This window comes from Macrobrachium rosenbergii, chromosome 4 (genome assembly GCF_040412425.1).
Source record: "Macrobrachium rosenbergii isolate ZJJX-2024 chromosome 4, ASM4041242v1, whole genome shotgun sequence".
In the NCBI taxonomy this organism is placed as follows: Eukaryota; Metazoa; Arthropoda; class Malacostraca; order Decapoda; family Palaemonidae; genus Macrobrachium; species Macrobrachium rosenbergii.
In genome coordinates, this window is record NC_089744.1 from 38564099 (window position 1) to 38589098 (window position 25000).

General features: G+C 35.4%; 1 protein-coding gene across 2 annotated transcripts in view; it reads right to left on the bottom strand.

Annotated features, from left to right (window-relative positions):
* Positions 1 to 25000, bottom strand: part of LOC136832809 (protein slit-like) — a 920733-nt gene that overhangs the window by 498835 nt on the left and 396898 nt on the right. The window lies entirely within an intron of this gene.

Genomic DNA, 25000 nt, shown 5'->3' on the forward strand with positions numbered 1-25000 from the left:
ATACAGAAAGGCCACGAAAAAAAAAATGGATTTCTCTCCTTACGGATGATTTTTTATTTACCTTTACAATCTGGGATAATCAGTCTTAGTCCGTCAAATCCTCTTTGTTAGCTATATTCATCTCATGTATAGAAGTGAACTTATGTAACGATATTCATATATTTTTTCTTCTCTCTTCTCCTACAGTGGCCGAACTTCATTTTGGATAAGCATGCTTGTGTTGCTCTCTGCCTTAAGGAGATAGAAAAATAAAACACAAATATGTAGGCTCAGAGGTTTAGGAAAACATGAAAACAAGCAACCAGTTTCATACTTCTGACGTGAAGGGGAAATGGAGGTTTAGCCGTTCTATCTGAAGCTACTGTTACGAACTTCTAAACAGTGTCTAGTTTGAAAAAGTAGCATCTGGCATTCTTAACGGGCGGAGGAAGTGGCAGTAGCATGCAGTCAAGAATTCCTTAGCATTAACCAAAGATAAGTTCCAAAGTTCTAACTACATGTCCTGACGAAAGAGTTGAAATAGATCCAAACTGAAGAAGCAAGGTCCCAGACTAAATGGGAGACTTTGGGTTCAGATCTATAAAAAAATTGGTGAAGGAAGAACCTCCCAAAAGTGGTATATGACAATTTGTAATAACGTTTAAAGTTCACTGAGACCAGCAGACTACGTGTATGAAACCTGTATTCGAATTATAAATCTAAACAGAATCGGATACGGAGAATAAGTTGATAACTGTGGAACCAATATCAAGTGAATATTAGTAGGGAATGCAGTATCAAAATAAAAAAATAAAAAAAAAAACGGGCGAAACAGGCTGTCAAAAAACCCATTTCGTTAAAATCAGTGTAACCAAAATAAAATCAGAATTATAGAAAAATAATTTCAGTAATTAAAATCATGCTGTAACAGTAGAAATTCGCCATCGAAGCTGATCAGTATCACAGATTCCATGGAGTGAACACTTTTATCATCATTTTAGAATTTCAGAGCACCTCTCAGAGAAATGACCATTGATAATCAACAAACAAACACACACATCAATCTCTCTCTCTCTCTCTCTCTCTCTCTCTCTCTCTCTCTCTCTCTCTCTATATATATATATATATATATATATATATATATATATATATATATATATATATATATATATATATATATATATAAATATATATATATATATATATACATTATATATCATATTATATATATATATATGTATCAAATACCAGGCCACAAATATCACTTAATATCGAATTCATTACGTCTGGGAATAACTTACACCTAAGGTTAATAATGACTGATAAGGATTCCAACCACTGTCTAGTTTAGAAACTTAGAAACAACGATGGACAGCGACTTTGGCCACCTGGCTATTAAGAGAGACATAAGTTGAAATCGACCCTGGTGTAAATATGCCAGCCGAATTCAGATTCTATATTTAGAATGGATATCAACCCATCTCCATCATGATTACTAACTGTCGTATGTATATGTACACGTATGTGTATGTGTGTGTATATATATATACTGTATATATATATATATATATATATATTTATATATATATATATATATATATATATATATATATATATATATATATATATATATATATGTATATATAAATATATATACAGTATATATATATATATATATATATATATATATATATATATATATATATATATATATATATATATATATATATATATATATTCTGTATTTAGAATCGATATCAGCCCATCTCCACCATGATAATTTAGTTTGTATATATATATATATATATATATATATATATATATATATATATATATATAAAACACATAAGACGATGATAATCTAATCAGATTAGTTCTTGCCATGAGTAAGAATAGAGGTAGCACAAAGGGACAGCCGACGCAAACAATCAATCCAACGAATAGTCCACAAAATGGTTTAGCAATAAGCCCAACAATAAAAGACTGCTCTTGTTTCCCCTATACTTAAAGGGAGTCCAATCCAGTTTGCATAAATTCTCCAAAGAATCAAAGCCTGCAACGCACCAAAAGGGTGGAGGGGGAACGGAAGCGGACCCGATAATAAAACGTGCCAGAAAGGAGACCATACAAGTATACATCAACCGTAAAACCCACGTGTGAGAATAGACGAAAAAGAAAATACTTTGCCAAATCATATTTGTACACGCAAGGTTACCTAGGGTGAAGGGAAGGGGGCATCATATAAATTCCAATTACATTTTATGGCCCTCGCTGCCAAGAATAAGTTGGAATCACTCCGAAATCATTCCGTCGTTCCATAACAACGGGATGTCCGTGACTTACAGTCATTTCCCATCCCCATAAAGTGCCAATGAGAACTTGTATACACAATTTCACACCTGATAATCAAAGGGCTCCTTGGTGGGAGTGGATGGGTTGGGGTCGGGGGGGGAGGAGGAACGGTTGGCAAAGGCTTGGCCCTTGGTTTCGAATCTCTTGGAAGGTGTCACGGAATTTACGAATAAGCGTAGTTTGGGAATCCACGAATAAACTGCGCTCTGGGAATTCCAAAGGGGACCTTCCAGTCATGCTCACTAGTTTCGTTCCAAGAGTTCTCTTGGATTCTCTTGCTGTAATAACCCTACGGTCTTATGAGAATTAAGGTCACGCGTGAGGACTGTACGCATGGTAATTTATGGGGCCTGAAATGAAAGACTTTCCGATTACGTCTCGCCAGAGAAATGCTTTAAACGTATATAACTGGTGACTAGAAATCACGAATTAGAGAAATAAAATTAACAGTATAACTACTTTTGACGCGGATAAGTCTTTTTACATCTACATTAACAAATTAAGATTTAGCTCCAAAGAAGTATATTCATTCATCTTGCACAAAAAAGCCAAAGGCATTTAGATAAAATGGTAAAAAAATCAAGAAAAATAAAGACAAATTAATAAACGAATGATGTTTAAACAGTACATTGAAAACTTATATATATATATATATATATATATATATATATATATATATATATATATATATATATATATATATATATATATATATATCGTATATATATATATAATATATATATATATGTGTGTGTGTGTGTGTGTGTGTGTAAATAACACTTACTTCAACACAATCTAAATGAACAGGAACAAAGCTGAAGTATCGTGGAGATAATTCCTGTTGTACTGGTGACTCAGGGTACGCTGTTTATACATAGGCTTCTGTTCATTGCCCAACGGCCATAGAATGATAACATCGTTTCGTTACGTTGAGATGTTGAGTAAACATACCATGAGACGTTGCAATGGTGCAATATATCACCCAAAACAATACAGAGCTTTCCTTTACACAAACAAGGATTTCATTGAACAAATACTTGTTAATCTCCTAAGAGACACGGCTCCACAAAATCATTCACGGGAAAGAGAGAGAGAGAGAGACGCTGCGTTGAGAGAAAATCTTGAGAAACCAATGAAATTGTCTGCAAAATCCCCAGAGTAATTGTTTCTAAGACAAACGCAGAAGAAGGACGCGTCCCTAGCCACTGCTGGGATGGGGGTGGTGCTGTATCCTTTTATCCGGGATGATCTTGAAGGACAAATCCTCTTAAGAGTGTGTTTATCCTTTAGATATTGCCTCTGGCACCGAGAGAATAAAATAAAAAGGTTGTGTTCGAAGATTACAAAGATGTATGTTCAACGGGACATAAACACGATGCGTTTTCCTATAAACAAAAAACAACAAAATAACGTTTAATTTTTATGTTATCACTTCATAGTTTTATATTCTTCCCTAACTGCAGTTTAACAGCTGTACCTTTACCAAGCAGCTTGGAAAATACCAAATGTTCATAAAAATAAAGGGGTCAATGACCTTATATTATCACACACAACAAGTTTTACCTCTGAAAAAAAACAAATCAAACGAATCTGTTAGTTACGATAGAATATAAAAATAGGATTACATTACAGCCACGCGTCTTCGTTCGGTGCTAACGTAACATTAAAACCATTTCCTAAAAACCACAAGGTTGGACTACAGTCAACCAAAAACATTTCTTTTAAGTAATATAAGAATTTACGCAGTTCAAATTACTTTCAAGGCTGAAATATACAATTTCGTTTTTATTTACGCCGTCATAATTAATTTAATTAATTTAGATTATATATATATATATAAATATATATATATATATATATATATATATATATATATATATATATATATATATATATATATATATATATATATATACATATATTCTTTGGCTAATTACCTACAAATCATATGAATAAAACTTCTAATCTCTTCTTCTCATCAATTACACTACACAATCGCCTTCTTCGATCCCTCTAGGAGTAACTTTCTACCACTTACTCTTCCTCGTGCATCATTCGATTTATTCAATCTTCTAGTTTCTCAACAAACTTTGCTAACGTCATAATACTTCTTTAAATATTTATAGAATCTAAGAGTCGCAATCTGTTATTTTACCTCTCGGACTTGAATTATATCAGGTGAGGACGAATTTTATTGTCTTAACCCCAAAAAGATCAGTTCCTGGAAGCTTGCGTTATAGTGATGCACAGATTTCAAAAGTGCATCCAGCAAAAACGCTCCGCCATCATACATTACAGTACCGTTCATGGCATGTGCAACTTCACAAGCTTGTTCGCTCAGTAGGATCGAATGGAGAGTATTATTTGTCCTTCCACGGCAATGACCATTAGACTGAGGTTATTAGTACCATGTAGTTGCTTTCGGCTATCCAGCATTCATTTGGGTGAAGCGAACCTTCTCCAGTCGCATGGTAAGCCAGAACACCTAAAATTGCTTTTCGCTTGGAGGCAGATCCTTTTAGCTTTTGTCTAGTCTTCCTAAAAGCAGTAAAGCTTGAACCTATGTTGGGGACCGGAGGTTGCTACAATATACGGTAACCTCATACTATCCTTTACACTAAGCTTTTAGTCAAAAACGGTTCATCGTCATGCTCAAGAGATACTATTATCAACTCCAAATACAGTATATCAGTATGTAAAACAAAGAATTTCCTGTGGAGTTCCACGCAGACACATGCGGTATGAGTATACGTACTACACATCATATATATATATATATATATATATATATATATATATATATATATATATATATATATATATATATATATATATATATACATATACATATGTGTGTGTATGTGTACAATCCCAATATATGTAATGGCGTACTTGTGTAATTGCACGTTAATTATCTATACATATATATCATATATATACATATTATATACATGTATATAATATATGTGTGTGTGTATACCACAGTCAGTCTGTAGAGTTCGTTACCAAAATCATAACTTCTCTGAAAAGTATTCATAGCTAGAGCACAACATATAAAAAAAAAAACAAAGGAAAAAAGACGAGATATTTCACACAGAGACGCTCCCTTCAGCCTGACATAAGACAGCAAGTGTTGAACTCTCTCAAGCAAAAAGTTGCACATTTCTGGCATTTCTACTTCGATGGGTTTCAAACGGAATCGAAAGGACCCTTTCACTTCTTGCTCTTTCTCCATTTAGGAAAAGGGAGGAAGGAGTTATTTGAGCGATTCTTCGTCTTAGGGGGAAAAGACGGGGAGAGAGAGAGAGAGAGAGAGAGAGAGAGAGAGAGAGAGAGAGAGAGAGAGAGAGAGAGAGAGAGAGAGATATAATTTTGCAAAACGCGAGAGAAAATAGATATGTTAAATATAATCACACAGGCATATAAACGTTTGTAAACTGTGAGAATATGAGATTCACTGCAACAAGCTTCTCTATCAAGGGAAGGTGGATAGACAAATCAGATAGATAGACATAGATGGACATACAGGCATATATATATATATATATATATATATATATATATATATATATATATATATATATATATATATATATATATATATATACACACACATATATATACTGTATATATATATATATACAGAGAGAGAGAGAGAGAGAGAGAGAATGTTTTTCTTCTGACCCATCACATCGCCACACACGAATGCACTTTCCTTTTATCCTCAAGATTTATCTCGGATGCTTTTAAAGTGTCTATGCTTTCTGCGTTCAAAACTGTACGTATCTATGCAAGCATACATCTCACAGCTGTAAGCAAAAAGCAAATAACGTCGTTTAAGCCATGAAGTGAAAAATAACCAACCTTTCATACTAACGGTTCTTAGGAAAATTCTCCCTTGTTTCGAACAATAAGGGACAGTTTTCGAGAAATTTAGAGAAAATGCTTGATAATGCTTTCGTATTTTTCTTTTTATATATGATCCTATTTGTGCATAAATGCTTACAGTATATCGCCTGTAATACCGAGTCCTCTCATCAAGTGAAGGGATTGCCCCCTTTAGTATGTGAAATATCATCGTTATTACGTACTTTCACGTAATGTTGTAATTTAGGTCGAAGTAAAATATTACCTCAAATTAGTTCCCTGCGTTTCTACAACTGCGTAAGAATACCAAGATTATGGTTCATTAGCAATAAATTAACCGCCAACAGCAAACTTTGAGTTGATGTAGAAGCTAATGTGCCAAGAAGACGATGGAGTACAGGAAGACAGTTGCTGCAAAATGGTGTGATTTGGTTGACTGGTTAAAAAGGCAAACTTGTTAAGAATGAAGGAATAACGGTGACTGGCACAAGGAGACCAAGAGGCTGAAAAATTAAGTATACCTTAGTTTTACCAGACCACTGAGCTGATTAACAGCTCTCCTAGGGCTGGCCCGAAGGATTAGACTTATTTTACGTGGCTTAGAACCAACTAGTTACTTAGCAACGGGACCTACAGCTTATTGTGGAATCCGAACCACAATTTCTATCACCAGAATTAAATTCCTCTAACTCTTCATCAGCCGGCCGGGGGAATTGAACTCCGGCCCATCGAGTGACAGTCCGAAGCTCTACCGACTCACCCAACGAAGGGTTTCAAGAGGTTGAAATTCACTGGTATAAAGGCGTTAAGAAGTTTCGAAAATGGAGTTAATTATCTACGGAGAAGATTAAAGTTGTTTGAGACTAAACTGACAGGCATAAAAGACGATAAAATTCCTTGGTATAGGGGTTAACCTGCTACGATAATATGATTTAAGTAGACTGTAATGCCATCAGAAAACCTATTATTACTAAACGAGGCAAACTGCTCGCAATACAAGCGCTCTTTTACTCGGAAAAGAAAGGACAATACTGTTTGGAAGAGTAAAATATCATGAGACCTTGAGCATACTGTAGAAGCGAAGTTACTTGAAATACGAGAAATGGAAAACTGTTTGGTTTGCTTGAAAGCTAGTCAGGCTCTTTCTACATAAGCGTTAAACGAGTTAAATAGGCAACGCAGTTTAGAATCCAGGCGAAGTCGTTGGAATTACACGAAGTGGACAAACAGCGAAGCAGGGATATGAAACAGCAGGCTTTGGAATTCAGCATAAACATTACTTAAAGGGTCAGTAGAAATACTAAGAATAAAAAATGCTTTATATGGAGATAAGCTGTCTCCTGGTGCAATTACAGAGCAAAGGTGCTAAGGATAAGGCAGAAAACTTTCTGAAATTAACATATAAACAATTTGGTTTATACGTATGAATGCACATTCAAACGCTGGAAAACCAATAAAAGATAATTCATTCAGATACAAATGGTAAATAAGGTCCTATGGAAATGCAAACTACATACCCCCATATATATATACATATATATATATATATATATATATATATATATATATATATATATATATATATATATATATATATATATATATATATATATATAATCAACACACAATCACGTGTGGAACAGAAATAAATTTCTGACTCACATCAGGATCGAACCCAGGTCTTTCAACTGAAAGGTAAGGGCGCTGCCCACTAGGCCATACAAGTCAAAAGAAGTTGGAACCTGAGAGCAACTGGTCATTCAAGAACAGGGTTCGATCCTGATATATATATATATATATATATATATATATATATATATATATATATATATATATATACAGTGAAAGACATAATGTTATCCAATTTACATGGATGTTTTTATATATATATATATATATATATATATATATATATATATATATATATATATATATATAAATATATATATGTATGTATATATATATATATGAGAAAGACATGATGTTATCCAATTCACATGGATGTTTTATGTATATATATGTATATATATACACACACATATGTTTTATATATATATATATATATATATATATATATATATATATATATATATATATATATATATATATATATGACAAAAGACATAATGTTATCAATTTACATGGATGTTATGAAACCTGTTCATTTCGACCAGTAAAGGAGATAAAATTTCACTCCTTTTTCATAAAAAAACAGTCATTAGCAAACGACAATCAAATGTAACTTCAGTAACTTTAATCAGTATGCATATTTCCACAATCAAAGCTAAACACCAACATGAACTAACTTCCCAACGCTCTATATCCTTCAATTTTATCAGTGCCATTATTTCCTTCACCCTCCTTCCTGGAGTTGGTCTTGAATAATTTATCAAAAGTTTCGTCATAGCTATGTATAGGCTCTATATTTGCTTTCAGTCAATTTCGTCAATATATATACAAAAGAGAATAACTAAACGATCAAATAACGCTACATATGAAATGTCAATTAAACTATTGTGCAGCAATGATGAACTTTTTCAAAAGATTTTCGTGGTAAACCATTTTTGCAAAGTATAGAAATGATAAAAATTACGCCAACACATTTCATCAGAACTACAAATAACACATTCATTAACATCAAAACGGTAGATTTATAATAATGATGAACTGATTTACGTAAATCATCTATCGGTAATGTGATTTACGTCATTAAAAAAAAAATACTACAAAATACGAGCCTCCATTTACACCTTTTACGTCTCTGGACATAAAAGGGACCCCTAAGACATGTAAATCCTGCACACCAGATCTTACGTTCTTAAATACAGAAGGTAGTTAAGCCTCCCTACATAATCTGGTATCCCTAGATACAAAGGGTGGTAAAATCTCCCTACAAAATCTGGTATACCTACAAACAAAAGTTGGTTAAATCTCCCCACAACATCTCGTATTCCTGTCCACTGCTGCTTTATGCCCCCTGAACGAAATCGAAAAATTATTTTTTCCCCGTGGATGATATTCATAACTTCTGTCAATACGTGACTGTCTTTCTGTTCTTAAGGAGAAGGACGCATCTATGAGAGCAAGAATGAAAAAATGCAACAGGACGTCTTAAAGGCTCGCTTTTCTTTATCTCTTTTACACAAGATCCTCAAGATCTCGTGCGCGCACGAGCGGTGCACACGAGATCTTAATTCAGGAAATATGAGGATTGAAAAGAAAGCGCAAATACGTTCAATTATTATTTTTTCTGGAAATATCTTAATTTTACGGATTTAATGTTTAAATTTAGTAAAATTCTAGAGAGGAATCTCAAAAGAATAAAAACTCCCATTTGTCTATAATTAAAACATCTGTTAAATACAATATTAAATCAATCTTCATTGTTGTAATGAGTGGCAGAACATCATTGCCACAATTACTACAGTCAGGTAATAATAGAAATAATAATAATATCAAGATGAATAGCAACAATAAACGATCACCATCATCATCTCTAACATCTTTTATACAACACGAAAACCTTTCTAGGTTAACCTTACACCGGGAACAATGAACCGAAATTGGGTTTCGGTGGGAATCTATGTTTATGAGAGCTCCGGAATTGGCTTTTTCCGGTTATTCGATTATTCTGAAGCTTTCGGCGACAGCTCGACCGAAACCACTTCGTAAATATCACGCCAGACAATTTGGAGAGGCGCGACATTTATACGGAATTCCTCGATTTTCTGAGTTACCTCCAAAGTTAGAAAGTAATGCATAAACTCTGGTTATGGTGAGTCTTACGTATAGCAATGTGCTGAGACAGACTCGTTTCTGTTAATTTTTCAAAAGTTCTTAACAGAAGGTGTATACTCAACATGGATTTTATACAATTATTAGTAAAAATAAATTCACACACAATAAATAATGGTACAAAAATCAGTTAATCTCTCCATGATGATGAAGCATCTTTCCACAAATATGCGACAAATAAAATGCTTTGCAACAAGACCACAATATCGGCCAAGTGGTATGTACGAAACAAAATAAAATCTCCCGTAAATACAACAATATTCTAAATATATATTCATAACCCTCGATTACCAAAGAAATAAAGAATAAGAGATCCAAAGAAGAGAGAGAGAGAGAGAGAGAGAGAGAGAGAGAGAGAGAGAGAGAGAGAGAGAGAGAGAGAGAGAGAGAGAGATTCAAAGAGAAACCAAAACAGCATCAAGTCTGAAACTTTTTTTATTCAAAAGGCAGAAATCATTAAACAGCATCATGAATAATTATGAGTAATAAAATAATTATTTTCGGAAATCTTCAAGAGTGAGGTCAACCTAGAAAGGAAATAGTCACATAGTAATTGTCTTTCTTTAAGGCTATTCATAATTCTTGTAGGTTAGTTGGTTTGGTCTAAGCAGGCTGAGTATCGAACCTGGCCCTTACTAGTAAGGCGTTGATAGGGGTAAGAGACCTCATGTGGACCTCTGAACCCTTCCTCGACCAACAGACGAAATTCCCATAGAATATGCCGTACAGGCTGTGAACTGGATCACCATGTCTCCCAAGAAGAGAGTGATATATGTAATAGATAGATAGATCAAGTGATAAACGTATAATAAAGATGAAAATTTTTTTGCCAAATAATGTAAAACCAGTTAGCAATTTAGGCAGAAATGATCTAGGAGGAAATAGGAACAAAGAGATGTAAAAAAAAAACAGAGGAAGGGGAGGAGGAAGAGGGAATGGTGGGAAGGTGACCGTGGCTTTGCATAAGCAAAAAAGGGGGAAGCATAAATAAAGGAAAGAGAAAGTACTGAAATTAAAATCCTAAGCTTTCATTTGATTTAAAATCAGGGATGAAACGACTGATAAGAAAAAAGGTACTGACACTTCTCGATAAAAGGAAAAACATATACCATTTCTTGACATAAAAGGGAGAGGGAGAGAAAGAGATTTGAAATTAAGAATTCGTCAAAGAATTGCACTACAAAACACGTATAAACAACTCAATAAAGATTATTCACTTAAAACAGTAATGAAAAAAAGAGACAAAAAAAAGAGCGCACCATTTACTATTCTTTATAAATGTATAACGATGTAAACGCTTACAGGGCTCAATGGTAGTGTTCAGAGCTTCATGAGAAAGAAACAAAATGGGAAAGAAAACCGGATACAACTGAAAAATCGTTAGTATTGAAGCCTTACGCTCGAACAAGAAGGAAAAAATTACAGAGAAAAGGTCAAAGTTACAGAAAATCAGCGATAAAAGAACAGATACTACGGCAAGAAAAATGAAGTGTACATCAAGAAGGGAGAAAGCAATGACATGCAAATCATTTTTTTCTCTGCTTCAAACCTGATTAGAAATCCCTGAAATGATAAAAATACTTTAGCAAAGAATAAAGCGTCGATAATAAGAAAACATGGATTATGCTAACTGGCGAAATACGGGTTCGTAATGACATACATTGTGGAGAGAGAGAGAGAGAGAGAGAGAGAGAGAGAGAGAGAGAGAGAGAGAGATACATTGCACGCTCCACTAAGTACAGTCATGAATGAATGAAAATGTCACACATCAGAATGGAATGGAAGCTTTTTCCTTTTCTCTCACTCATTTATTTTTTTTTTCTCTACATTTTTCTTTATCTCCCAACCCGAACTGATATACTCAGCCGAGTGACCTTTTCCCCGCCTTCAGAAAATGTCGGCCGATGTGAAAACTGAAAATCAATAACTTTTAATTTTTGTGAACTTTCCATTTTCTTGTGAAGAGTGACTTTTTCTCCGGCGGAGAGGCTTTTGCATGAATGATACAAGAGAGCCTTTCTAATAGAAAGCGAACAGGTAATCAGATTCGTATTATGATCATTTCGACGCAGGTATATTCGCCGTTTCAGGTGGATGCGCCATCGTACCCTATCACTGGCCCGATTCCCACGAAACAAATTTCTCCACTTCAATGCCATAGAATTATAATATAAAGATATTATTAAATTTTGTATGTGATCACCTGCTATTCAACTGTTTACGCAAGCAAAGGTACACCGATAGGTGTTAAACGTTAAAGAACACGCATATGCGAGACAGGATGCACAAGTAATACTTAACATATAAAAATGGGTTTATGAATAGCTGTAACCAACCAAATATTGTTAATTCCCATCCCACTTTACAACCACACACAACACACGCGCACACACACATTCTCCAAAGCTATCTTTTTGTTTCAAATTTTGATTGAGACCGTAAACACTGATTAGGTCAACAACATGCAAGCGGGCAGTATTTAATATTATAACTCTTCAACATTAGTGAGGGAAAAGAAAATCATTCCTACAGGAAAGAAAAACAGGTTAAGAATATTATACTCGATTCCTAAACATCCAGCGGGCTGTTATAAAAGATCTAACCATGTGTTACAGCCATAGGAGTTGCGACGAGATGATATATTTCCTCAAGGAAAATCATACTCAAATAGCTTTCCTCGTGCAAGGACGCGCGTTTAAGTGCTATATTCAAATATGCAGAATTAAAGCACAGACACATTACATTTACATCGCATAATAAATGCAGACACATGCGTACACACACACACACACACACACAAAAGCAGGGTGTGCGTGTGTACGGGCAAAGTACTGGAAACTACAGAAACAGGCGCATCAGACCACACCAGGCTTGGGTCTGTAAAACTAATTATGAATAATTAGACAATGCTCGATTTCCATTTTTTTTTTTTTTCGATCAGGAACTGAAATAATAAAAATAAAACAAAATTAGCGAAGAAGCTAAACTAATCCTTCCAGAGAACGAAAATGATCAAAACGAGAAGTAGAAGATGTGACACTAGGGCTGGAAAAAAAAAAAGGAATCTTGAATCAACTGGATGATCGTACGAAATGGTATGAGACGGCAAAAACATTAGAATATTCAGCAATGAATATCTTGGAACCAGTTCAAAATCTGAATGGGAAAAAAATTCCGAAAACAGGAAATCTCATTAAGTTTGTTCCGGAAACCGTAAAAAAAAAAGGCTCGAATAGATTATGGAACTCAGCCGGAAAATAGCATGTAGGAAACGAGGAGAAAAAAAAATGATGATTGAAACTCAGTGATCTGATAACGACGAACTCTGAAAAAATTCTATAAGATAATTTTAAATAATTCGATATTCGGCCAGATTTAGATTAAAAATATATTGAATTCGAGGCTATGTTTCCTTCTTGGACTTTCTTAAATCTCAATAATTTCAAAATTTTCCAGTCACAAGAATAACAACGATTAGAAAGTCTTAAACAGGAAAGCTAATACCTTCTTCTTCATAACAACTATTTGTCTACGAATTTACTGTTTTGACAGCAAACCTTTTTTCAGCCATACCAGTTCAGAAGTGATATACCTGAATGTGAGTATCCCTGTAACTTGGAAAGAGAGAGAGAGAGAGAGAGAGAGAGAGAGAGAGAGAGAGAGAGAGAGAGAGAGAGAGAGCTATATCTCCAAACTACCAAAAAGCTTGATAAGTAACTAAAATGATCAAGGCTGATATTCACCCTTTAAGGATCAACTTTTTTCCTCAAAAAATATCTTATGCTCCCTTACACAGATCAACAAGTGAACAAAAATTTTTGAAAAGCAAATAATAATAATAATAATAATAATAATAATAATAATAATAATAATAATAATAATAATAATAATAATAATAGTAAATAAAAAAAAAGCAACATTCCGCAACTCTGCTGAAGGCATTTCTCTCCAAATCTAGAGAAAATGCTCCATTTCTGCCAAAGGCGGCTACCTTTGACGTTGGCAGAGGGGCTACATACAATCCGACAGACGGCGGAAACTCTCGAGAAAGTTAGTGAGAATTTGCAAGGCCCAGTTCCTCTGAGTTACAGGTTGAGAGTTAGGCTGAATTATCGAAAGAGGAGGAGGAGGAGGAGGAGGAGGAGAAGGAGGAGAGACGGCGGAGCAGCAGCGCTGGAAGGAAGGGAAACAAGTAAAATGGCAGGGAGAGGGTCAATAACCGAATTATTAGAGAAGGAAGAGACTTAAGTTGAATTACAAGGGGGGAGGGGAGAAGGGGAAGGTAGTGATAGGAGCTAGGTTAGGCCAATGATCAAGGGACGGACGAAAGTTAACTCGAGTTACCGTGTGTGTTTTTCTCTATCGAGGACGGCCGGGATGAAGGGAAGGTTGATGGCGACGGCATTGGATAGTGTGGATAATATAAGAAGAGAGAGGAAGCCGATGGAAAAGGAACGTAAGACGAAAGGAGGAGGAGACAAAATAGTAAACTATTGGTAAAGTAAGTGGAAGGAATCAAAACATAAAAATTATGGCCAGTAGGTTTGATAAAAGGATAAAAAATGAATCTTCACGGTAAACAAACAGAAAAACGGGGGACACAGGAAGTGCCAGTGCACAAACTGCAGGGGAAAACGCGAGTCAGCCATTGCAAGGAAAGACAGAAGTGGGTTGGCAGGGCGAGAAGCTCCCGCCCACCCGCAACCCTCCGACGTCAGGCGCTCATTGCCGCGAAAATGTCAACAGAGAACTCACGCCCTCGGAGGAAATTGTGTGCACGCCCCACTGAATCCCGATACGCCTGGCTAAACTCTCTCTGATGCTACTCCGGCAGTTTTGTATCATATTAAAAGTTAGAATCCTTTAGCACTGACCCGTGATATGTAATTTTTCTTTTAACGCCGCGGAAAAAATATAGATAAATGCCCGGATAAAAGTATTTTCGTATCTGAGGAAAAAAGTTTAATTGCGCAATTACAAGTGTTTCCCTATGAGAGAAAAGTATATATGATTGCCTAGTTAAGAGATTTTTCATGGGTAAATGGGAATTCCATATGGCATTTGGTATGAAATTATAATGAGATAATTTTACATTAAACTGAATCATACTTTCACATTAAACGAAATAAATTGCCATAATTGGAACAGGAACACCAGTTTATGATTAAAACTACTTACCGGGGTATTGCATAACTTATGAGGACGGACTCTACTCTCTCTCTCTCTCTCTCTCTCTCTCTCTCTCTCTCTCACTCCCTTCCCAACCCCCACCTCCTTCGGTGCCATTGATGTCTTAACCCCCGCCCCCCAAGTATTTTTTCCATATAGTAAGTCATATGTATACTGAAATTAGGTATGATTAATTCGTAAAGTTACTAAGTCTACGGGAACAACCAGCCCCATTTCACGGCAGAACCAGCCCCATTTCAGGGAAGCCCTTCTATTCCCCGCAACCCTTTGGTGCCCTTTGCTGCTAGTGATGTCTTATCCCCACAGTATTCTTTTCGAGATAGTAAGTCATATGTGTACGAAGCTTGGTTGAAATTGCTCAATGCGTTGCAGAGTTATGCTGGAACATACACACATACACGCATCCATTTTTATATATACAGATATTAAATGCATAATATACATATAAAAATATGTACATTAGGAAAATATATAGTTTGTTTCAATGCATGTAAGTTTACCCATGCAAACATTTGTGTACATGCATGCTTTTTGATATAACATTAAAATTAATTTATATTCAAACACATCTCTGTGGAAACGCTCGTAAGCACGAATTGCAATATCCCTTTATATATATATATATATATATATATATATATATATATATATATATATATATATATATATATATATGTGTGTGTGTGTGTGTGTGTGTGTGTATATAATTATATACATATATACACATATATGTATACGCACACACACTTATATATATATATATATATATATATATATATATATATATATATATATATATATATATATATATATATATATATATATAATGTATATATGTATATATTGAAGTAACATATACATCTGTCGTCGTACTACCTGTGACAGAAAAATAATATTTACCCATTACCCGCGAGCAATGGTTTTCCTTATTATCCTTCTTTAGGCAGCCAGTAATTTGTCTCAACAGGATACTGAACGAACTAATTCATGTCTGTGTTACAAAAGGGAAGTTCACAGCTGATTCCTTAGTTTCAAATACTTTTGAAATATTTACGAAGAACATTGATTTAGGAGAGAGAGAGAGAGAGAGAGAGAGAGAGAGAGAGAGAGAGAGAGAGAGAGAGAGAGAGAGAGAGAAATTACTTAGGATGTCTTATGACTTTAGCTTTGAAAACTTTCTTCCCAAAAAGATGGTCCCTCCAAAACAGCAGTCTTAAAAATTTTATACAACGATATGGGTTTAGAACCCTAAACACACTAACACACACACATACAGTATATGTATATATATATATATATATATATATATATATATATATATATATATATATATATATATATATATATATATATATAAATGAGGCAATACGTTTGCAATACGATTGATATTTCACGGTCAGTCATTATCAAGTTCCTGTTTAGTCTAAGGTCAGTCATTATTATGTTCCTGTTTAGAAGTATATTAAAAACTTACGGCTTACATATGTAATTAACCCTGGTAATTTTAACATAAACAATTTTTGTTTAGTCAAAGTATACAGAAAATAAAACGCACCAGAAAAAAAAACTTCCATTTCATAAATATCAGTATTCATTATCATCATCATCGCCTCCAACGGAAAAGGCCTCTGTGGTACCCTGCTACTCATGTTTTTCCTGTGCTTCCAAATGTTTGCTCATTTTCAGCATTCCTATTCATAGTTCTCACCCAAGTTAGCCTAGGTCTTTCAACTCTCTCAGCGCCCTCATGACCCAAGGTTACATTGTCACGTACTGGTCTCCCAGGGGTTACCCTTTCATCAAATCTCATCTACATACGGAACACCTGTAATTTCCTCTATGGCAGTATTTCTAAATCTATCCTGCTATCCGACTCCTAAAGGTCTTTTCAAGGTTTTATTCTCAGATCCACAAATCTTTTATAGGTTCAACGTCCTAACAAATATTATGCCCGTATAGCAATAAAGTGCATACTACTCCCATGTATAACCTTATTTTCTATGCAATTTCAATCTATTTGGTTTCTAAATCTTATTCGATCTACACATGTTTGATTTGCCCTTTCGGTCTGTCAGTCAGTTCCAACTCAAGAGACCCTGTACTGGATATCACTGTTCGCACATATTTTAAAAATTAAGCCTTATTAATCCTGTTCCCAACTAACGCTATTTCATTTTTTCAAGCATGCTCCGTCCTCATCATTTAAGTTTTCCTTAAATATATTATGAGTCCCATCTCTCTCTATACGTAATGCTTCTTTTAAAAAGGTTTGGGAAATATCAGCGTCATGGAAAAAATATGGTAAATCGAATTCAACACGGCAATAGAATTAAACAGAGAAAATCAACTAAATAGAGAAATGCAAGCGTGAGGTGCACTATTATATAGAAAGGAAAACGTACACACGAACTTGAAGGAAAAAGCATACAATAAATACGAAACGTAAATATCGCGACTCCTTTCACACTCGGAGTTCTTTGGGATGCATTCCTTGGGAGACCGCAGAGTGAGGCAGCAATAAAGAGAGAGAGAGAGAGAGAGAGAGAGAGAGAGAGAGAGAGAGAGAGAGAGAGAGAGAGAGAGAAACCCTCATGAATACACCTAAATCACAGCAGCAAGTCACGACCAAAACTCGTGATATGAATACGCGCGGATTCACTGTTCTCCCTCCCTTGCTCAAACAAAACACGCCAATTCCCCAACTTTTTGCTTTCCATGATTATTTGTCAAAAGGATCGTAACCTTCGCTTTACTGTTTGCTAATGTATTCTCTCTCTCTCTCTCTCTCTCTCTCTCTCTCTCTCTCTCTCTCTCTCTCTCTCTCTCAAAATAGGTATGGCATTTTCCACGTCTTCTGTCACCATACCCAACTCTTTCACGTTTGGATGACGTTTCAGTTTACATACTCACGGGCAAACTTTGTCTCTTTCTTAAACAAATATACTTCACATCTTATGACACTTTTTCCTCATCGCAAGTACTTTTTGTTTGCATGATGTCTAAATTTACGCTTACATAAGCGCTCGCTCTCTCTCTCTCTCTCTCTCTCTCTCTCTCTCTCTCTCTCTCTCTCTCTCTTCATAAGTGTACACGCACACAAACACACTCACACACACATATACAGTATATGTATATATATAAATACATATATTTATTTATTGACACATCTGTATGTATATATAATTACCTATCTATCTACACACAAAATATATATATACGTATACACACACACACACACACACACATATATATATATATATATACAGTATATATATATACGAATGAATTTTTATCACATCACCGTGACTTACACATAAACATTAAGGTACAAATGTCGTTTAATATCCAATTCGCTCTACCTCGGAAATAATATATGTATATATACTCGTATATATATATATATATATATATATATATATATATATATATATATATATATATATATATATATATATACCGAAGGTGAATAATAATTGATAAGTGGTTCGTCATCTTACGGGCTTGAACCGCCGAACATGAGAACCAACGACATGCTTTTATATATATATATATATATATATATATATATATATATATATATATATATATATATATATATATATATATATATATATATATCGAATTACGCCTGCTGTACAGAGGTATGCGATGTCTACTTTTACAAAATTTTACAGTAACTTCCGTACGCCTTACTACATCTCTCAGTACTCAAATTCAAACTCCCGCAATTTTTGTTAAGGCAACAATATTACTCTTTTGTTCTTACTCGTTTGAACAACACACGTATGCGCGCATGCATATGCTACCTTTGTCAACTATTATGCCAGTATAATACCAATATAAATATCAAGGTGACAAATATGAAGTTCCCTTTTCTTTAGTGCCGAAAGTTCTGAAAATGAAATTTACACCGGAATATATTAGAAAAATGTATATTCATCTTGTTCCTATTCACATCAATACATCATAATTCATAAGAAAAACCACTCGTCTTTTTTCTTACAGTAAGAGTTAATGTATTATTTTTGGTCATTTTATATATCCAAAACTCTCCCAACTGACCATTTATTCATTGTTTTTACTTCCAAAATTGGTTTCCAAACAAAACCTAAATGGCATATAACTGCAACGGAGATTAATTTGATGTACATATAGCAATGCTTCTCAGGGAAAAAACATTAAGCACAAATCAAAATACAGGTCTCCAAAGCTCCTTTTAAAAACAAGTTCCCTAAGTTTTTTTAGATGCTAGCCTCTAAGTTTCATTCTGAAAGGCAGTGAACTAGGCTACCCAGAGGAACAATGAAAATAACAACTATTACGAAAAATAAAATAAATTAGAGACTTTCAAGTTTCAAGTTGAAGCTAATTTATCTGGGAAAGAAGTTACATTCGATAATGTCCCATATTTTTAATGATTATAAAGAAAGGGAAAGGAAAAGTCCTGGCAAGTCTGATAAGAAAGGAAAACAAATGGAAGTGAAAATAAAATAAAGAAGGGAGAGGGTCCAGAGTTGGCTGTAGTTGCATTCGGGCAGGTCATTACCTATCGTGATGGATGGGAGAGAGAGAGAGAGAGAGAGAGAGAGAGAGAGAGAGAGAGAGAGAGAGATTTCACAAAAAGCAGAACATTAAAAATATATACTGACAGAGAGAATGAAGGAGAGAGATGTTTCTCAAAACAACCAAAAGAGTAAGTATATTTCACATTACGGAGAGAGAGAGAGAGAGAGAGAGAGAGAGAGAGAGAGAGAGAGAGGAGAGAGAGAGAGAGAGAAGTGTTCCATACAAGGATGAGAGATAAATTCGTACCAGAGAGAGAGAGAGAGAGAGAGAGAGAGAGAGAGAGAGAGAGACTAGTAACACAATGTTTCTCTCGGCGAAATAATATTTGCGCAACACGCCCCCTATCCATCCCTTAGTGGACAACCCCTTTGTAATATACCAATTTGGTATCGCCTCTTTTGTCTCCCGTTGACACCATCATTACTCTCGTTTTGTGGTGAAGCGAGGATTTCTCTCCAATTTCCAACGCTCCCATTTTCAGGTTTTTTTTTTAAATCGATACAACGTCAGTATTTCAAAATAGCCCAAAAATGAAAACTTCTGAATTCGTAGTCCACTCTTCTCTCTCTCTCTCTCTCTCTCTCTCTCTCTCTCTCTCTCTCTCTCTCTCTCTATTTTTTGGGGTCTTTTTATTTTTGGGTGGCTCAGAAATAATCTCTGCGTGAGTTTTATTCCCTTACGACCTAAATTTTTACGGACTATGACATTTTTGTTCAAGAATAAAAAGTTTCTCTCTCTCTCTCTCTCTCTCTCTCTCTCTCTCTATATATATATATATATATATATATATATATATATATATATATATATATATATATATATGTATAATCCAGTACAGTCCGTCCACCGAAAAATATAAAAAAATTAAGCCATGATATGAAGCATAAATTTATTTAGGTTTGCCACATTTGTAATGCCGTTCGTTATCTTCACTAAGAATTTAATATAATTATATTCAACAACTACAAAAAGAAAAAAAAACGTAAAATATTACTCGTAATGACTAATTTGATTCCGTTACTTTCCTAATACAATTCATGTCATCAGTCCATATTACATACTTTGTTTGTTTTGCTTCTCTGCCTCTACACAAATGACATGTTCAGAAGTCTTTGGATGTGTAACATCTTCCTCGGCAGCATGACATACTTGGTGTATCATTCTCCTCCATTCATAAGTAGAGGAAGTGAACCAAAGAAGCAATTGCCGTAACCTTCTATGTTTCTCTTTAACGTCTAGGTTCTAGGATTCTTTGCATTCCTGCGTGTTCTAATTGCCGAGGAGTCTTCTGCAAGTTGGGTCCATTCATATTCAGGTTTAGTTTGAGGGTTTTTGTTCCTGTTTTATGACTCTCAAGAAACATTCAAATCGCCCAGCATCCACAAATGGTGAAAAGGAGTAACTTTTCTTCGTAATCATTTTATCGTTTAGCTTTTACTCATTCCTTACAGCTGGTGACCGACTCCTGTCAGTGGTGTTATGGTACCTGTATTATTAGTCATGTTTATTTATCTTCGCCTGTCTGCCTATCTGTTGTGTTGTACTTCTGTCTGTCTACCCTGTATCTTATGCCTGTCTTTCGACTGCCCACGTAACTGTCTTTTGTATCATTCGGCAAGTTTCCTACCTACAGTACGTATTTGTCTGCCTCTCCATAAAAACCATCTCTCCACACACACACACACACACACACACATGTCTGTTAGTTCCAAGTGTGTCCACATTCCTGTCTCCCGTCTCCGACGTCTGTCTCGAAAAAAAAAAAAATTGCTCAAGAGAGTATATGTATCGCTCTGAGTAACCAAGGAGTTAATTAATTACCTTTCAATGACAATCTTTAGAATTCTCCCAACAATAAACAGCACGACATAATTGGCTACGATAACAAAAGAACATTTCAATTCCCCAATTAAGCCTTGGCGCTGACAAGGCAAGCCATAAAGAAAGGGTTGAAGAATGGGACAGCAGCTAATTCAAAGACAACAACCGTCAAAGCCTTCTCAAATGAAGCCCAGAAAAGAAGAGGAAAAAGAAAATCCAAGAGTAGAAGAAAAAATTATTAAAATAAAAAGAGAAAGCTGTGGCAGTTGTAGAAGACGAATACAAGAGCGGAAGGAAAGAGGTAGCAATAAGAAAGCTGGACGAAAAAAGAAAATGCAAAGCGGAGGAAACGGAAGAAGACAGGTTTTGATTATTGATAGGAGCCTCCCGGAAACAAAAGATGAAACGTAAAAACACTGCCCGCCCGCCCCCTTAAAAAAAAAAAAAAAAAGACCTACTCAACACTGTACATCAAACGAAACTAACAAACTGCAACAAACTATCCAAGAGACAAACAAAGAAAAAACAGCCGCCGTAGAAACAACCCCATCACTGACACTAACAAATCTTTCCCTATCCGCCAGGGAGAGCATATTCCCTAGGGTGCCATTTTTTCCCTACCCACAATGATCTAATCTATATTTTTCCCCCGCCTCACAAAGGACACATGAAAAAAAGTGGAGAAAGGAGGATGGCGAGGAGGGAAGGGAGGGGAGGGCGAGGGCCAAATGAAATCTCCCGAGTGTTTTCCAAACTTACATTCGGCGGAAACTCGGAATGAAAAGGTGCTCACGGCAGCCTGAGATCTGTCATTCCTTGGCGGCTCGTTGAAGGCATTAAGACCCATTAAGGGGAAACAAAAGTAATGGTAATAACATCACGACTACTGTGCTCTGAGACAACACGCTACTGATTCTCACTCGATTCTGACATTTTTGTTTTGTTATGCATTATAAAGTCTAGTGCCACTCCGATAATACTGATAATAATGACACTATCATTGATATAAAAATTACTCTTTTACTGTCAGTGTCACCCCTGTCTTTTTATTTTATTAACCTCTCGAATATCATACATGCTATTTCATTAAAGTAACATACATCTGCACCACACTAAAAGCTGTCTTGAACATATCGCGTTGTTAGTAGTGGAGTTTCCCAAATACTATACATTTAGAGAGGAATATCATAAGTTTTAGTAAGTACCTCAGTTTACACTATGACGGTTATGACAAACTAAGGTAGCTGACATCGGGCCCTACACGTATTATATTCGATATGGTATGCTGATTACAGCCTTTTCCTGCTGGCTTTGCCGTTTAAGCTAAGTGTTTGCGTTTAATCTAAGAGACAAAAAATTTATTCGCTAACGGGATAATCGAGAAAATGTATGCAAGGTCTATAAAGATACGCATCTCTATAGACCTTGAATGTACGTGTACATGTCATCTGTATGCTCTTATGTAAAGAGCTCATAAGTCAAATACTTTGCGAGAAATGAAGAAAGGAAGACCACAACATCATGATTAAGGGAGTGACTTGAGTGGGAAAGATTAATACCAGCTGCATGACTAATGAGATTCTGACACCAGTTAACAGTACAAGACGAAAAAGAGAAAAGACAACAGAAGAGAAGAATGGGGGTAGACCCAATGATAAACAAGTAAAAAATGCCCGAAGTTTCTTCGGCGCAATCGAGTTTTCTGTGCAGCGTATAATCAAGGCCACCGAAAACAGGTCTATCTTTCGGTGGTCTCGGTAAAATGCTATATAAGCCGCGGCCATGAAACTTTAACCACGGCCCGGTGGTGGCATGTCCTATATCGTTGCCAGACGCATGATTATGGCTTAACTTTAACCTTAAATAAAATAAAAAAACTAATGAGGCTAGAGGCTGAAGTTTGGTATGTTTGATGACTGGAGGGAGGATGATCAACATACCAATTTTCAGCCCTCTAGCCTCAGTAGTTTTTAAGATTTGAGGGCGGACAGAAAAAGTGCGGACGGACAGACAAAGCCGGCACAATAGTTCTCTTTTACAGAAAACTAAAACTGCGACCACAGATGACAAGTTCATAGACATTTCCATGGTGTTGAAACTCTTCTGATAAAGAGAAAACTTCCATAAAAGTCATTGTATCCAAAATCAAATTGATGGGCACATCACATTTACGGCAAAATGCCAATGGAAAATCAAGTTGCGCTTTACTTTCGCCTGAAGTTTACCCACAGTGGAAACCAAAGGTTCTTGAAGGATACAAGAACACTGCAATGGTGAAAATCACGTCATCTTTCCACAGGAAACTCTTACACTTTCTAAACAAAACTTAAAATATCATAGATCATATTTCTTATCTTGCTACATCGCCAACAACCCTCTGGGTAACCTAAATGATTCCTGATTTTCTTATAAGTACTCCACTAATTACCTGCCTCTGTCTCTGGGATCAATTAATAATGCTAATGCTAGACTAAACTGGTCGCGTGCCTGCGCGATCTCTTGCAGGTTTTTCCTTTTCGTAAGAAAGAGACTCGGAAAACAAAGGTCTCTTCCTTTGTATCTCTGTACCCACCATATTAATTGAACGCTTTACAACAAAGGTAATTTGTACTAACGCTATCATTTGACCTAATAATTGCATATATTAACTCCATTATTGCTTAGTTGCAATACTTGACGTTAAAAGTTTTGGGATTTCAGAGTTCTCCGCCACAGCTACGCGAAAAAGACGAAAGGAATAGAAAATGGTTGTTTTATAACTTAGCAAACATTCCCCAAATCGCTTGAATTAAAAGTTCTGGGCTATAAAATAGCATTATCTTTCTTCTATCCAAAAACTTCAGCGATATAAAACCGCATTCCCTTCTGTTCTATCTAAAATTCCGGAAAATAAAAACCAGACAATCTCTTTAGCAAAACAAAGGGGCAAAAATATGATGGGGAAATTCAAAAATAAGAGAGACAGAGAGAAAGTTTGAAGAGACGGTCCCGATATCGCCGAAATGCCTTCGGGCTCTTGATGAGAAAAGTTGTTTTTAAGGGACGAATGGAAATGATAATACCGAGGAAAATGGTTTTCCGCGGTTTACCCAAAAGGCATCAATAAAAAGATGAAAAAAAGTGGGCGGGAGACGAGTAGTAACATGAGAGAGAGAGAGAGAGAGAGAGAGAGAGAGAGAGAGAGAGAGAGAGAGAGAGGAAGTAAGATGACGAAAGAATGAATGATAAGGAAAAAAAACAAGCTACACGGAACCAAAGATAAGAAACAACGTGACGGCGAAATGACGGAGTAAGTAGGGCCAGACGATGACAAGGAAAATGGTGAAAGCAGAAATACTGAAATATTAATAAAATGGGATGAGGGAGAAGACAAGTAACCTAGAGGGAAATACGAGGAAGGGTAACGGAAGGAAATGGAATAAGGGAACGC